Source organism: Arachis hypogaea, chromosome 20 (assembly GCF_003086295.3).
Source record: "Arachis hypogaea cultivar Tifrunner chromosome 20, arahy.Tifrunner.gnm2.J5K5, whole genome shotgun sequence".
Classification (NCBI taxonomy): Eukaryota; Viridiplantae; Streptophyta; class Magnoliopsida; order Fabales; family Fabaceae; genus Arachis; species Arachis hypogaea.
Genome location: NC_092055.1, coordinates 47,849,440 through 47,864,099, shown reverse-complemented (window position 1 = coordinate 47,864,099; position 14,660 = coordinate 47,849,440). Strand labels below are relative to the sequence as shown.

At 39.1% G+C, this 14,660-nt stretch overlaps 1 non-coding gene across 1 annotated transcript; it reads right to left on the bottom strand.

Moving 5' to 3' along the window:
• Positions 1 to 14,552: 14,552 nt before the first annotated feature.
• On the bottom strand, positions 14,553 to 14,660 carry LOC112787619 (small nucleolar RNA R71). The gene has a single exon (XR_003195023.1). It is a non-coding gene; the product is annotated as a small nucleolar RNA R71 (small nucleolar RNA).

Genomic DNA, 14,660 nt, shown 5'->3' with positions numbered 1-14,660 from the left:
AGAATGAATGTTGTGTTCTGTCTCTGCATGTTTCCTGGCTCTAATCTACTTTTCTGGGCCAAAAATTGGGTCAAAATAGGGCCCAAAATTGCCCCCAGTGAATTCTGCAGATTCTGCAGATCGCGCATGTCATGCGATCGCATCATCCAGGCGTTCGCGTCATCCAGCATTTTGCCTTTCCACGCGTGCGTGTCGTCCACGCCTTCGCGTCACTGGTGCAGTTTCCAATCCCCGCGGTCGCGTGGGCCATGCGTCCGCGTCACTGCAATTTCCTCTATATCGCGCGGCTGCGTGAGCCATGCGCCCGCGTCACTTCTCGCTGGTCATCTCCTTAATTTCTTGTGTTCCTTCCATTTTTGCAAGCTTCCTTTCCAATCTCCAAGTCATTCATGCCCTATAAAGCCTGAAATACTTAACACATAGATCACGGCATCGAATGGAATAAAGGAGAATTAAAACACAAAATTAAAAGTCTCTAGGAAGCAAGTTTTCAACCACAAAGTATTTTTAGGAAGGAATTATAAATGCATGCTTATTTAATGAATAAGTGGGTAAAGATTTGATAAAACCACACAATTAAACACAATATAAACCATAAAATAATGGTTTATCAACCTCCCCACACTTAGATATTAGCATGTCCTCATGCTTAGTTGAAGGAGATAAAATAAATGAGTAGGAACATGTAAAATTCATGCAATGCAATGCAACCTATATATGTGAATGCAACTATATGATTTTTCTCTACTTGGTTAAAAGTGAATAAGCTCTTCAAGACAATCACAAATCAAATTCCACTAATTCAATTCTTATTCAGTAAGAACAGATAAAAATGCAAGAAGGTAGCTTATGAAAGCAGGGAACACAGAATTTAAGCATTGAACCCTCACTGATGATGTATGTATGCTCTAATCTCTCTAGTGTATAGGGTAATCACTCTATCCTTCTCGAATCATGCTTTCTAATTTTTGTTCTTCACCTAACCAATCAACAACATTTAATATACCAATGTAAACATCATGAGGTCTTTTCAAGATTGTAATGGGGCCAAGGTAAGGGTAAGGATACATATATGGTTAAGTAAGCTTATAAATTGAATCTTTAATTAAACCAAGCTTTCCCTAACACACATATATAAATTCTATATAACTTAAATTTTATACCTGACTACCCAAAATTTCTCTTTCACATTTCATACTCATGTATCAACTTTCATTTTAATTTTATCATACGTGCTTTGATTTTTGAATTCGTAACTTAACATTGGGGTAATTTTGTCCCCTTTAATTATTGAATATTTTTGGATTTTTGGATATATTTTTTTTATTTTTTATTTTTTTTTGAACATAAATATAAAAATAAACATAGCTTATCAATGCACATAGATTTTTTATTCTTATAGTTTCACATGAGTAGGTACCCAAATTCCCATTATATCATCATGACACATTCCCTTATTATCTTTTGTTCCCACAATTTTCCCATACTTAATTAACACACAATTCTATCTTAAGCTAACTAAAGATTCAATTGGGATGTAAAATTGTTTTTCCGCTTAAGGCTAGTAATGTGGTAAAATAAAGAACAGATGGGATTTAAAGGCTCAAAGTGGCTAACAAAGGTAATTGCAAGGGTAGGCTTAATTTGGGTAAGTGAGCTACACAAATAATGGCCTCAATCATATGCAAGCATATAAATATATTAAACATTGGACATATAGGATGAAACAAAAGATTGTGGTTAAATAATAGTTTAAATAATGTAAAATAATTATGGTTAAATAATTATGGTTAAATAATGTAACCATGTATAAAGGCTCAAATCTCACAGGTTGTGTGTTCTTTAGCTCAAAAACCATGTTCCAAATACAACTTCAAGCAGATTTAACATAAAAGTTTTAATTAAGATTAGTGAAATTTTGTTCTAAAAATAGGGTCTTAGAAGAAACTTATTGTCTTTTCAATCAAGTAGAACATGCCTGCAACTAATCTATTACTATGTAATTTATCCTATTCTACAAAAGAAAAACTAACTAAATATCATATTTTATTGGTGTTAGGGAAGAGAAATTACCTCCAGAAGTCAGGTACTGACCGACCTCCCCACACTTAAGGCTTTGCACCGTCCTCGGTGCCATCTGTCAGGAACAAAGGTGGGCTAGTAGCAGTATCTCCACAGTCGGGACCGTCATGGCTCCCAGTGCTGGTAAAGGAAGTGGAGTCTGAGGTGTCTGAGTCTCTGTATTTTCCTTTAAGTAGCTCCTTAAGGTATGTGAATCGGCGCTTGTTACGGCTCTCTCTTAGCTTTGCTTTGTGTTCCTGCCGATCCAACCTTTCAAGTATCTGATGGAGCAGTTGAGTGGTTGTAGGTGCTTATGGTGTTGAAGGAGGAATCTCGTCAGCCAGTTCAGTAGGCTGGCTGGTAGTGGCTGCTAGAGGTCAGATATATTTCCCGTTAGGGATGTACTGATCTTCCCGTGGAAGCATGGCTTTGGTGTCCCCAGCTCTGTAGGAGACTCCGGCGGCTGAGACGAGATCTGAAACCAAGGCGGGAAAAGGTAAGTTGCCCGCAATTTGTACGTGTCCCATAGCACTCCGGATGTGTCTTGGTAGGTTCAGAGGCTGGTCTGTAAGGATGCACCATAGTAGAACGGCCATGTCTGTAGTGAAAGAGGACTCGTGGGTGCTCGAAAAGACGTAATAGGACATAATCTGTGCCCATACTCGAGCCTCTAAGGTGAGTGCGGAAGCCGATATTCCCTTAGGACAGGAACGATGGTAACCGTAGATCCATCTGCTGCCAGGTAGTGCGATAACTCTGATAACAACGTCCCAGTAAAATTGGTACATCTGGCACTTGAGTGCGGCTTCTTGAAATGCGTACAGTCCTTTTGGAGTAGGGGGAAGATCTAAAGCTCGTTGAATGGCCTCTTCTGTGATGGGGATTTGCTTCTGACGGACATAGAAAGACTGCAGAGTCGGCATGTGGAAGTTGGAGTAGAACTCAACAACCCAGTAAAGATTGACCTGCCGTGGCTGTCTCTGTAGGAAGCCCCATTGTCTTTGCGCAATTTGTGGCTCAACAAATGTAGCAATATGGTTTGGGAGGATAAGAAGGTATTCGTTGTTGTAACTCCTTTCTGCTAGGATGGGGAACATCTGCCCACAGTAGCAATTGGTAAATCGCGTAGTGTCCTTTACTGGGAAGGCTTTTTCTTTATCATCAACCTTTACAATCCTCTTAATTCTTTTTGTTGAGGGTTTAACTGCAGTCGAAGAAGGCTCTGCCACTAATGCTCGTTTTGTTCCTCTCCTTGCTGTTGATTTGGGAGCAGCTTTCTCCTTGCCTTTCTTGGTGGCCATCCTGAAAGGGGGAAAAGAGAAAGTATGTCAAAATGTCAAGGGATAGAGCAAGGAAGAGAACGGGAAAGGTGGTAATCAATGCACATTAAAAAAATGAATGATGTTAACACATGGTCATGACAACATGTGGAAAATCAACAATGGAAATATAACGAGTGCATATGAGGACAATTAAATGCAAGGTGTGTATTGGCATGCTGGCAAAGGCATGAGTAGCATAGATCAAGCATTCAATGTCCAAGTTAGATTACCAAGTCTTTCATACTAACAATCTGTTTGTAATGACAATTATATTAAATTAATATGATATAAAAAAGGGTTTTGTGAAAAGCAAGCATTTAAATTAGGATAAGTTGTGTGGCGCAAGCGACGCGGACGCATGGGGGACGCGTTCGCGCGACTTGTGCTTAAATTAATCGACGCGGTCGGGTCGGTCACGCGGACGCGTGACGCGTTTTGTGTTACTGGCACGAGGGCAGCCTCGCGCTCGCACAACTCTCTGTTCAAAACTTAGTATTGCCAAAATCCAGGGCGACGCGGTAGCGTGGTCGACGTGATCGCATGAGTGGCCATTATAGGGATATGACGCGGACGCGTGAGCCATGCGTCCACGTGGTAAGAATTGTGCGTTCAGCACCAGCCCAGCAGCACTCTAGCACAACTTTTGGTCGTGCACCCTTTCTTACGTCGGTTTTCAGGTCACGCGGCTGCGTGAGTGACGCGGATGCATGGGAGGCATTTTTCTCGTGTGACGCAGACGCGTCAGTGATGCGATCGCGTGAGGTAATTTGTGCTAAATGCACGCCTCCAGCCACGCTCCCGCGTGACTCTCTATTCAATTTATTATTCTCTCTGAGCCACCTGCGACGCGGACGCGTCGGCGAGGCGGTCATGTCGCGGCTCTCCCTCTTTTTTTTTAAATTAAAGTATGCAAATGCAGATGCAAACGAAATGTGCTAATAATGAGAAGAGTTATTGAAAAAGAAAACTAAGAATAAAGAAAGGAACGATCATACCATGGTGGGTTGTCTCCCACCTAGCACTTTGCTTTAACGTCCGTAAGTTGGACGCTCCATTAGCTCAGTCTTCTGCCGTGAGCAGATCTTCCAAGAGGAAGATATCTAACTCCTTGTTTTTCATCACCTTCTCACCATGATATAGCTTCAAACGATGTCCATTAACTTTGATGAGTTCAAGGCTTGAAGGGTAACTTAGGTGAAAAACTCCGTACGGCTCAGCCTTCTCTACTCTATATGGACCTTCCCATCTTGATCTCAACTTGCCTGGCATGAGCCTCAGTCTAGATTTGTAAAGGAGGACTAAGTTCCCAGGTTGGAACTCTTTCCTCTTGATGTGCTGATCATGTACAGCCTTCATCTTTTCCTTGTACAGTCTTGAGTTCTCATAATCTTCCAGGCGAAGGCTTTCCAATTCTTACAGTTGCAACTTCCTTTCAACTCCGGCTTTCTCAAATCCTATGTTGCACTCTTTTACTGCCCAAAAGGCTTTGTGCTCTACTTCAACTGGGAGATAACAGGCTTTTCCATAAACTAAGCGAAAGGGATTCATCCCAATGGGTGTCTTATATGCTGTTCTGTATGTCCAAAGTGCATCTTGTAGTCTGGTGCTCCAGTCTCTTCTATGAGGTTTGACTATCTTCTGTAATATGCACTTTATCTCTCTGTTAGATACCTCGGCTTGCCCATTAGTCTGAAGATGATAGGCTGTTGCTACTTTATGAATTATCCCATGCTTCTTCAGTAATCCTATTAGTCTCCTGTTACAAAAATGGGTGCCTTGATCGCTCACGATTGCTCGTGGTGATCCAAAGCGACAAATAATGTGGTTTCTCCCAAAGGAAACAACATTGTTAGCATCATCAGTGTGGGTAGAAATTTCTTTCACCCATTTGGAAATATAATCTACAACTAACAATATATAAAAATAACCATTAGAATTTGGAAATGGACCCATGAAGTCAATGCCCCAAACATCAAAAATTTCACAAAAAAGCATAATTTGTTGAGGCATCTCATCCTTCTTGGATATATTACCAAATTTTTGGCATGGGAAACAAGATTTACAAAATTGAGCAGCGTCTCTAAAAAGAGTAGGCCACCAGAATCCACAGTCTAAGATTTTTCTAGCTGTTCTTTGAGGGCCAAAATGTCCTCCACTCTCAGATGAGTGACAGGCCTCTAAGATGGACTGGAATTCTGATTGAGGTACACACCTTCTAATTACCTGGTCAGCACCACATCTCCATAAATATGGGTCATCCCATATATAATATTTAGACTCACTTTACAGCTTGTCTCTTTGATGCTTAGTAAAGTTTGGAGGAAAAGTGCGGCTAACTAGATAATTAGCTATAGGTGCATACCAAGGGACTACCTCAGATACTGCTTGCAGGTTATCAAATGGGAAATTATCAGCTATAGGAGTGGAGTCATCTTTAATATGTTCAAGGCGACTCAAGTGGTCTGCCACTAAATTCTGGTTACCACTCCTATCCTTTATTTCTAAATCGAATTCTTGTAGTAGCAGTATCCAACGTATAAGCCTTGGTTTGGATTCCTTTTTAGCTAATAAATACTTTAGAGCTGCGTGATCTCAATACACTACTACTTTAGTACCAAGTAAATAGGCTCGGAATTTATCCAGAGCAAAAACAATAGCAAGAAGCTCTTTCTCAGTAGTAGTGTAATTAGACTGAACGGCGTCTAAAGTCTTAGATGCATAAGTAATTACAAAGGGGTCCTTACCTTCACGCTGGGCCAGTGCTGCTCCTACTGCATGGTTGGAAGCATCGCACATGATCTAAAATGGCTGGCTCCAGTCAGGTCCTCTCACAATTGGAGCTTGAGTTAGGGCAGTCTTCAGTTTATCAAACGCTTGTTTGCAATCCTCACTGAACTCGAACTCAATATCTTTCTGCAGTAATCTGGATAAGGGAAGCGCTACCTTACTGAAGTCCTTAATGAATCTCCGGTAAAAATCTGTATGACCAAGGAACGAACAGACTTCCCTCACAGAGGAGGGGTAAGGTAAACTAGAAATAACATCCACCTTTGCTGGATCTACAGAAATGCCAGTATTAGATACAACATGTCCTAGTACAATCTCTTGTTTAACCATAAAGTGATATTTTTCAAAATTTAATACAAGATTTGTACTGACACATCTATCTAATACTCTAGATAAACTATCTAAGCAAAGGCTAAAAGAATCACCATAAACGCTAAAATCATCAATAAAAACCTCCATACAGTCCTCAATGAGGTCAGAGAAAAGACTCATCATGCACCTTTGGAAAGTAGCCGATGCATTCCACAAGCCAAAGGGTATTCTCTTATAAGCATAAGTCCCAAAAGGACATGTTAAAGTAGTCTTTTCCTGATCTTCAGGAGCTATATGAATCTGGAAATAACCTGTGTAACCATCTAAAAAGCAATAATACAATTTACCTGATAGGCGATCCAACATTTGATCAATGAATGGAAGAGGATAGTGATCCTTACGAGTGGCCTGGTTTAGGCACCTGTAATCAATGCAGACCCTCTAGGCGTTCTGTACTCTGGTTGCTATGAGCTCTCCATGCTCATTTTTCACTGTAGTGACTCCAGACTTCTTGGGCACCACTTGTACTGGGCTTACCCATTCACTATCTGAGATGGGGTAGATGATATCTGCCTCTAGTAGTCTGGTCAGTTCCTTTTTGACAACCTCCAAGATAGTGGGATTCAGTCTTCTCTGGGGTTGACAAACAGGCCTAGCTCCCTCTTCTAAAAATATTCTGTTCTCACAAACTTGAGGGTTGATGCCTACTATGTCTGCTAAACTCTATCTGATTGCCTTCTTGTGCCTCCTCAGCACACTAAGTAACTGCTCTTCTTGTTGAAAAGTGAGTTCCCGTGCAATGATAACTGGAAACTTCTGCTTGTCCTCAAGGTAAGCACATTTGAGGTGTGGAGGGAAGGGTTTTAATTCTACCTTCTGCTCATGCATAGGCTCTGGATTGTCTGGAGTTGATGACATTGGTAAAGTACTTTCATTGTCCTCAGAAAGTGTCCCCACACTCGGACCTTGTCCTATGTACTTCTCTTCTAACTCCTCCTGGTGAATTTCAGCTACGATTTCATCTATGATGTCACACTGGAGGATAGAATGATCTTCTAGAGGGTGCTTCATGACTCCATTTAGATTGAAGCTTACTACTCGGCCGTCTATTTCAAAAGAGTATGTTCCTAAAAAAGCATCTAATTTGAACTTCGAGGTTTTCAGGAATGGTCTTCCAAGTAGGATTGATGATGGCTTCTCTGAGTCATTTTAGGGCATCTCCAGGATATAAAAATCAATGGGAAAGGTCAGCCCTTTAATGCCCACTAATACATCATCAGCAACTCCAGCCACTGTAATAATGCTTTTATCTACTAACACAAAATGAGCTGCCGACTTTTTTAAGGGAGGGAGCCTCAAAATATCATATATAGACAAAGGCATTATACTCACACATGCTCCTAAATCACACATGCAGTCAGAAAATATTACACCACCAATAGTACAATTAACCATACATGGACCTGGATCACTACATTTTTCAGGTATACCTCCCATTAAAGCAGATATAGAACTACCTAAAGGAATAGTTTCTAATTCATTAATTTTGTCTTTATGTATACATAAATCTTTTAGAAACTTTGCGTATTTAGGTACCTGTTGAATAACATCAAAAAGGGGAGCAGTTACCTCAACCTTTTTGAATATTTCTACCATTTTGGGATCAGGTTCCAACTGCTTCCTGGGCTTCCTTGCAAGTTGTGGAAATGGAATAGGAATGGTGTTTTCTACAGTGTCTGTGCCATTTGGTGCTTCTTCCTGTGATTGAGCTTCTTCTTTTTTAGCCATGTCCTGTATGTCCTCTTCCTCCTCAACATCTTCTATTTCCACTACCTCTTCAGCTGAGGCGTGTTCTGGTGGGCTTGGCTCTTCCTGATTCTTCTCTTGCAATGTGGTCCCGGACCTTAGGGTGATGGCATTAATGCCACCCTTTGGATTGGGTAGAGGTTGAGAGGGGATTCCACTGGAGCTCAAAGGCTGGTTATTGGAGTTATTCATTGATCCAATCTGTGAGACAAGAGCTTGCAAGGTAGAGTTCAGACCATTTAGAGTAGAAGTAAGGTTGTTTTCCATGGCCTGTTGTCTCCGATCAATAGATTGTAGTAACTCATCATTAGAAGATGAAGAAGGACAAGTGATCTGAGAGGTCTGCTGTTGGTTGTCCTGTGATCCTTGGAATTGCCTCAGGTGAGGTGCTCTGTAAGGCTGGTTCTGGTTCTGCTGCCTGTTGTTATTATTCTACCTCTGATTTTCCTGATTGTCTCTACTTTCTCTGTTATTGTTGTCCTTCCAATTCTGGTTAGAATTGTCCTGCCATCCATGGCTGTAACTGTCACCTTGATTGTACCCTTGGTTGGGGCGGTCATAGAAGTTATGAGTGGCTGCCACAGTGTTGTCTTCTTGCTGGAGCTGCAGACATTCATCAGTATAATGGCTATAATCAGCACAGATTCTGCACACTCTCTGTGGGACTAACTGTTGGCTTTGCTGTAGTGGAGAAGGTTGAGCTTGCTGAGCTTGTTGTTGATTCAATTGCATCTGCTTCAGTAAGTTTGTCATTTCACAGATACTCTAAGTTAGAGCAACAGTCTCTCTGCTAGAGGATACTTCTGCAACAGCTTTTGAACGGCCTTGTTTCTGCCTGTGATTCCGAGTAGATTCAGCTAAGTCCCTGATCAATTGCCATGCCTCATCAGTGGTCTTGTACTTTTTCATAGACCCATTGCTAGCACTTTCTAATGTGGTCTTATATTGGGGCCTCATGCCCTGTGTGACGTAGCCGAGCAACACTATGTTGTCAATCATATGGTGGGGACATGCTTCTAGAAGGTTGTTGAAGCGCTCCCAATATTCATAGAGAGTCTCAGATTTGTCCTGAACAATCATGGAAATGTCTTTCCGTAGTTTGTCAGTAACTTCAGCTGGGAATAATTTTTCCAAAAATTCTCTTCTGAGCGTATCCCAGTCAGAAACAGTTGCTACGGGTTGAGTGTAGTACCACTCTCTTACTTTTCCTTCAAGAGAGAACGAAAAAGCTTTCAACAAAATTGAAGTTTCATCTGCACCATCACGCCTGACAGTAGAACAGGCTGCTTGGAAATCCCTCAGGTGCTTGATAGGCTCTTGAGCAGGTAAGCCATGAAACTTAGGCATCAAATTGAGTAGTGCAGTCTTTATTTCAAAGTCTGTAGCCACTGTTGGGTGATGCGCTTGAAACGGTTGCATTGTAAAATCAGGGGCTCCAGCTTCCTGGATAGTAATTTTCCTAGGTGCTGCCATGTCACTTACACGTAAATCAACCGAATCAGCAGAAAGGGAGCTTGTTTCTTCCACAGGTGACGTTTCAGATTCGCCCTCAGAGAGGACTAACCGACGCCGAGCTTGCCCTATTCGTGAGATAGTTCTTTCAATCTCAGGATCAAATACTGGCAAGCTTGGATCAGGAAGTGAACGCATCATTTAACAAAAGAAACATGTAGCTCAAAGTAGCAAAAATAGAATAAAATGCAAATAAATAAATTCCAATCAATAACTTAGCACTCTATTACAACTCCCCGGCAACGGCGCCAAAAATTGATGTGGTGGAAATTGGCGAGTTAAGAAATTATTATAAGAGATACGTTGCAAGTACAGTTCTTAACTAACCGAAAATCCGTTTATCAATTTAGAAGGGTTGTCACAAAATTAAAATTAAAATTAAAATTAAAATTAAAATACTGGGAGTATGAATTCTAGGTCGTCTCCTAACGAGTTGTAGAAAGATGTGCTATTTTATTAATCAGATGTTTTCAAAATTGGTTTGAGTTGATAAACAGGAAATTAAATTAGAGAATTTATGCAATTTTAAATAAAAACCTAGACTGGGAGTAGATTAGTTGGAAGCCCTATTCTTGTTGGAGTACTCTCAAGATTAATTGATAATTGAAGGTTGTTCTTCTTAGTTATCCTTTACTAGGTAGAGGAAAGTTGATGAGCAGATAATTTATACCCTTTTTGGCATTGTTTTTAGTATGTTTCTAGTAGAATCTAGTTAATTTTAGGGATGTTTTCATTAGTTTTTATGTTAAATTTACATTTCTGGACTTTACTATGAGTTTGTGTGTTTTTCTGTGATTTCAGGTATTTTTTGGCTGAAATTGAGGGACTTGAGCAAAAATCAGATTCAGCGGTTGAAGAAGGACTGCTAATGCTGTTGGATTCTGACCTCCCTGCACTCAAAATGGATTTTCTGGAGCTACAGAACTCAATATATAATAGTAGACATCCAGGGCTTTCCAGCAATATATAATAGTCCATACTTTGCCCAAGTTTAGACGACGCAAACTGGCGTTCAACGCCAGCTCTCTGCCCAATTCTAGCGTCCAGCGCCAGAAACAAGTTGCAAAGTGGAGTTCAACGCCCAAAATGGCACAAAAGCTGGCGTTCAACTCCAAGAATGACCTCTCCACGTGTAGACTTCAAGCTCAGCCCAAGCACACACCAAGTGGGCCCCGGAAGTGGATTTATGCATCAATTACTTACTTTTGTAAACCCTAGTAGCTAGTTTATTATAAATAGGACTTTTTACTATTGTATTAGACATCTTGGAACATCTTCAGATCATCTTTGGATTCCTGGTTCTTAGATCAGAGGGGCTGGCCATTCGGCCATGCTTGGACCTTTCACTTATCTATTTTCAAACGGTAGAGTTTCTACACTCCATAGATTAAGGTGTGGAGCTCTGCTGTTCCTCAAAGATTAATGCAAAGTACTACTGTTTTCTATTCAATTCATCTTATTTCACTTCTAAGATATTCATTCGCACTTCAACCTGAATGTGATGAACGTGACAATCATCATCATTCCCTATGAACGCGTGCCTGACAACCACTTCCGTTCTACATTAGATTGAATGAGTATCTCATAGATCTCTTAATCAGAATCTTCGTGGTATAAGCTAGATTGATGGCGGCATTCATGAGAGTCCGGAAAGTCTAAACCTTGTCCGTGGTATTCCGAGTAGGACTCTGGGATTGAATGACTGTGACGAACTTCAAACTCGCAAGTACTGGGCGTAGTGACAGACGCAAAAGGATAGTAAATTCTATTCCAGTATGATCGAGAACCTCAAAGATGATTAGCCATGCAGTGACAGCGCATCGGACCATTTTCACAGAGAGGAATAGGATGCAACCATCGACAAGGGTGATGCCTCCAGACGATTAGCCGTGCTGTGACAGAGCATTTGGACCATTTTCCCGAGAGGATTGAAAGTAGCCATTGGCACCGGTGACATCCTTACAAAAAGCCAGCCATAGAAAGGAGTAAGACTGATTGGATGAAGACAGCAGGAAAGCAGAGGTTCAGAGGAACGAAAGCATCTCTATGCGCTTATCTGAAATTCTCACCAATGATTTACATAAGTATTTCTATCCTTATTCTATTATCTATTTTCGAAAACTTCATAATTATTTTATATCCGCCTGACTGAGATTTACAAGGTGACCATAGCTTGCTTCATACCAACAATCTCCATGGGATCGACCCTTACTCACGTAAGGTTTATTACTTGGACGACCCAGTGCACTTGTTGGTTAGTTGTATCGAAGTTGTGACAAATTATGAATCAAGATTAGAGCACCAAGTCTTTGGAGCCATTACCAGAGATCACAATTTTGTGCACCATGTTTTTGGCACCATTGCCGGGGATTGTTCGAGTTTGGACAACTGACGGTTCATCTTGTTGCTCAGATTAGGTAATTTTCTTTTTTGTTTTATTTTCAAAAAATTTTTCAAAAAAAAAATAAAATTCTTTCAAAAAATTTCTCCTTTGTTTTCGAAAAAAATTAAAAAAAAATGTTTTCAAAAATATATTTTTCTTCAGAATTTTTAAGAATAAATTCTAGCGTTTCATAAAGCATGTTGAAGCCTGGCTGGCTGTAAAGCCATGTCCAATTCTTCTGGATAGGGTATGTCAGGCGTGTCATGTCTGAGTTACATACTAAAGCTTGGCTGGCTATTCAGCCATGCCTGACCCTTTGATTGGAGCTTTAGGCTAAAGAGCATAAGATTCCTGGAATTCATATTAAAAATTTTGGAATCCTTATTTTTCTCTTTCAAAATGATTTTCGAAAAAAATTAAAAGGAAATACAAAAAAATTCATAAAATCATAGAAATCAAAATTATTTTTGTGTTTCTTGTTTGAGTCTTGAGTCATGTTATAAGTTTGGTGTAAATTGCATACTCATCTTGCATTTTTCGAAAATTTTCATGCATTCATAGTGTTCTTCATGATCTTCAAGTTGTTCTTGGTAAGTCTTCTTGTTTGATCTTTGCATTTGCATGTTTTGTGTCTTTTCTTGTTTTTCATATGCATTCTTGAATTCTTAGTGTCTAAGCATTAAAGAATTCTAAGTTTGGTATCTTGCATGTTTTCTTTGCATATAAAATTTTCAAAAATATGTTCTTGATGTTCATCATGTTCTTCATAGTGTTCTTGGTGTTCATCTTGACATTCATAGCATTCTTGCATGCATTCATTATTTTGATCTAAAAATTTCATGCATTGAATCATTTTAGTGTTTTTCTCTCTCATCATAAAAAATTCAAAAATCAAAAAAATATCTTTCCCTTTTTCTCTCTTAAAATTTCGAAAATTAGATTTGACTTTTTCAAAAATTTTTAAAAATCTAGTTGTGTTTATGAGTCAAATCAAATTTTCAATTTAAAAATCTTATCTTTTTCAAAAATCAAATCTTTTTCATTTTTCTTAGTTATTTTCGAAAATTTTAAAAATATTTTTTAAAAATCTTTTTCTTATCTTTATCTCCTAATCTTCAAAAATAACATCATCAATTAATTTTTTGATTCAAAAAATTTCAAGTTTGCTACTTACTTGTTAAGAAAGATTCAAACTTTAAGTTCTAGAATCATATCTTGTGATTTCTTGTGAATCAAGTCATTAATTGTGATTTTAAAAATCAAATATTTTTCAAAACTAATTTCAATCATATCTTTTCAAAAATATCTTCTTATCTCATCTTTTTCAAAATTTGATTTCAAAATATCTTTTCTAACTTCTTATCTTCTTATCTTTTCAAAATTGATTTTCAAATTTGTTTCAACTAACTAACTAACTTTTTTGTTTTTTCTTATCTTTTTCAAAACCACCTAACTAACTCTCTCTCTCTCTCTAATTTTCGAAAATATCTTCCCTCTTTTTCAAAGTTTCTTTTTAATTAACTAATTATTTTTTTTATTTGAATTTTCGAAAAAAAAAACTACTAACCTTTTTCAAAAACTATTTTCGAAAATCACTAACTCTTTTTCAAAAATTATTTTCGAAAATTCTCTCCTCCTCTCATCTCCTTCTATTTATTTATTCATCTACTAACACTTCTCTTCATCTCACATCTCTGCTCCTATCATCACCTTTGTGTTTGGATTCTTCATTCTTTTTCACCCCTATTCCTTTTCTTCTTCTACTAACAATAAGGAACCTCTTTACTGTGACATAGAGGATTCCTCTTCTTTTCTTGTTCTCTTCTCTTTCTTATGAGCAGGAAAAAAGAAAAAGGCATTCTTGTTGAAGCTGATCCAGAACCTGAAAGGACTCTGAAGAGGAAACTAAGAGAAGCTAAATTACAACAATCCAGAGACAACCTTATTGAAAATTTCGAACAATAAAGGAGATGGCAGCCGAACCCAACAACAATAATGCAAGGAGAATGCTTGGTGACTTTACTGCACCTAATTCCAATTTACATGGAAGAAGCATCTCTATTCCTACCATTGAAGCAAACAATTTTGAGATGAAACCTCAGCTAGTTTCTCTGATGCAGCAAAACTGCAAGTTCCATGGACTTCCATCTGAAGATCCTTTTCAGTTCTTAACTGAATTCTTGCAGATCTGTGATACTGTTAAGACTAATGGAGTAGATCCTGAAGTCTACAGGCTCATGCTTTTCCCTTTTGCTGTAAGAGACAGAGCTAGAATATGGTTGGACTCTCAACCCAAAGACAGCCTGAACTCTTGGGATAAGCTGGTCACGGCTTTCTTAGCCAAGTTCTTTCCTCCTCAAAAGCTAAGCAAGCTTAGAGTGGATGTTCAGACCTTCAGACAAAAGGAAGGTGAATCCCTCTATGAAGCTTGGGAGAGATACAAGCAACTGACCAAAAAGTGTCCTTCTAACATGCTT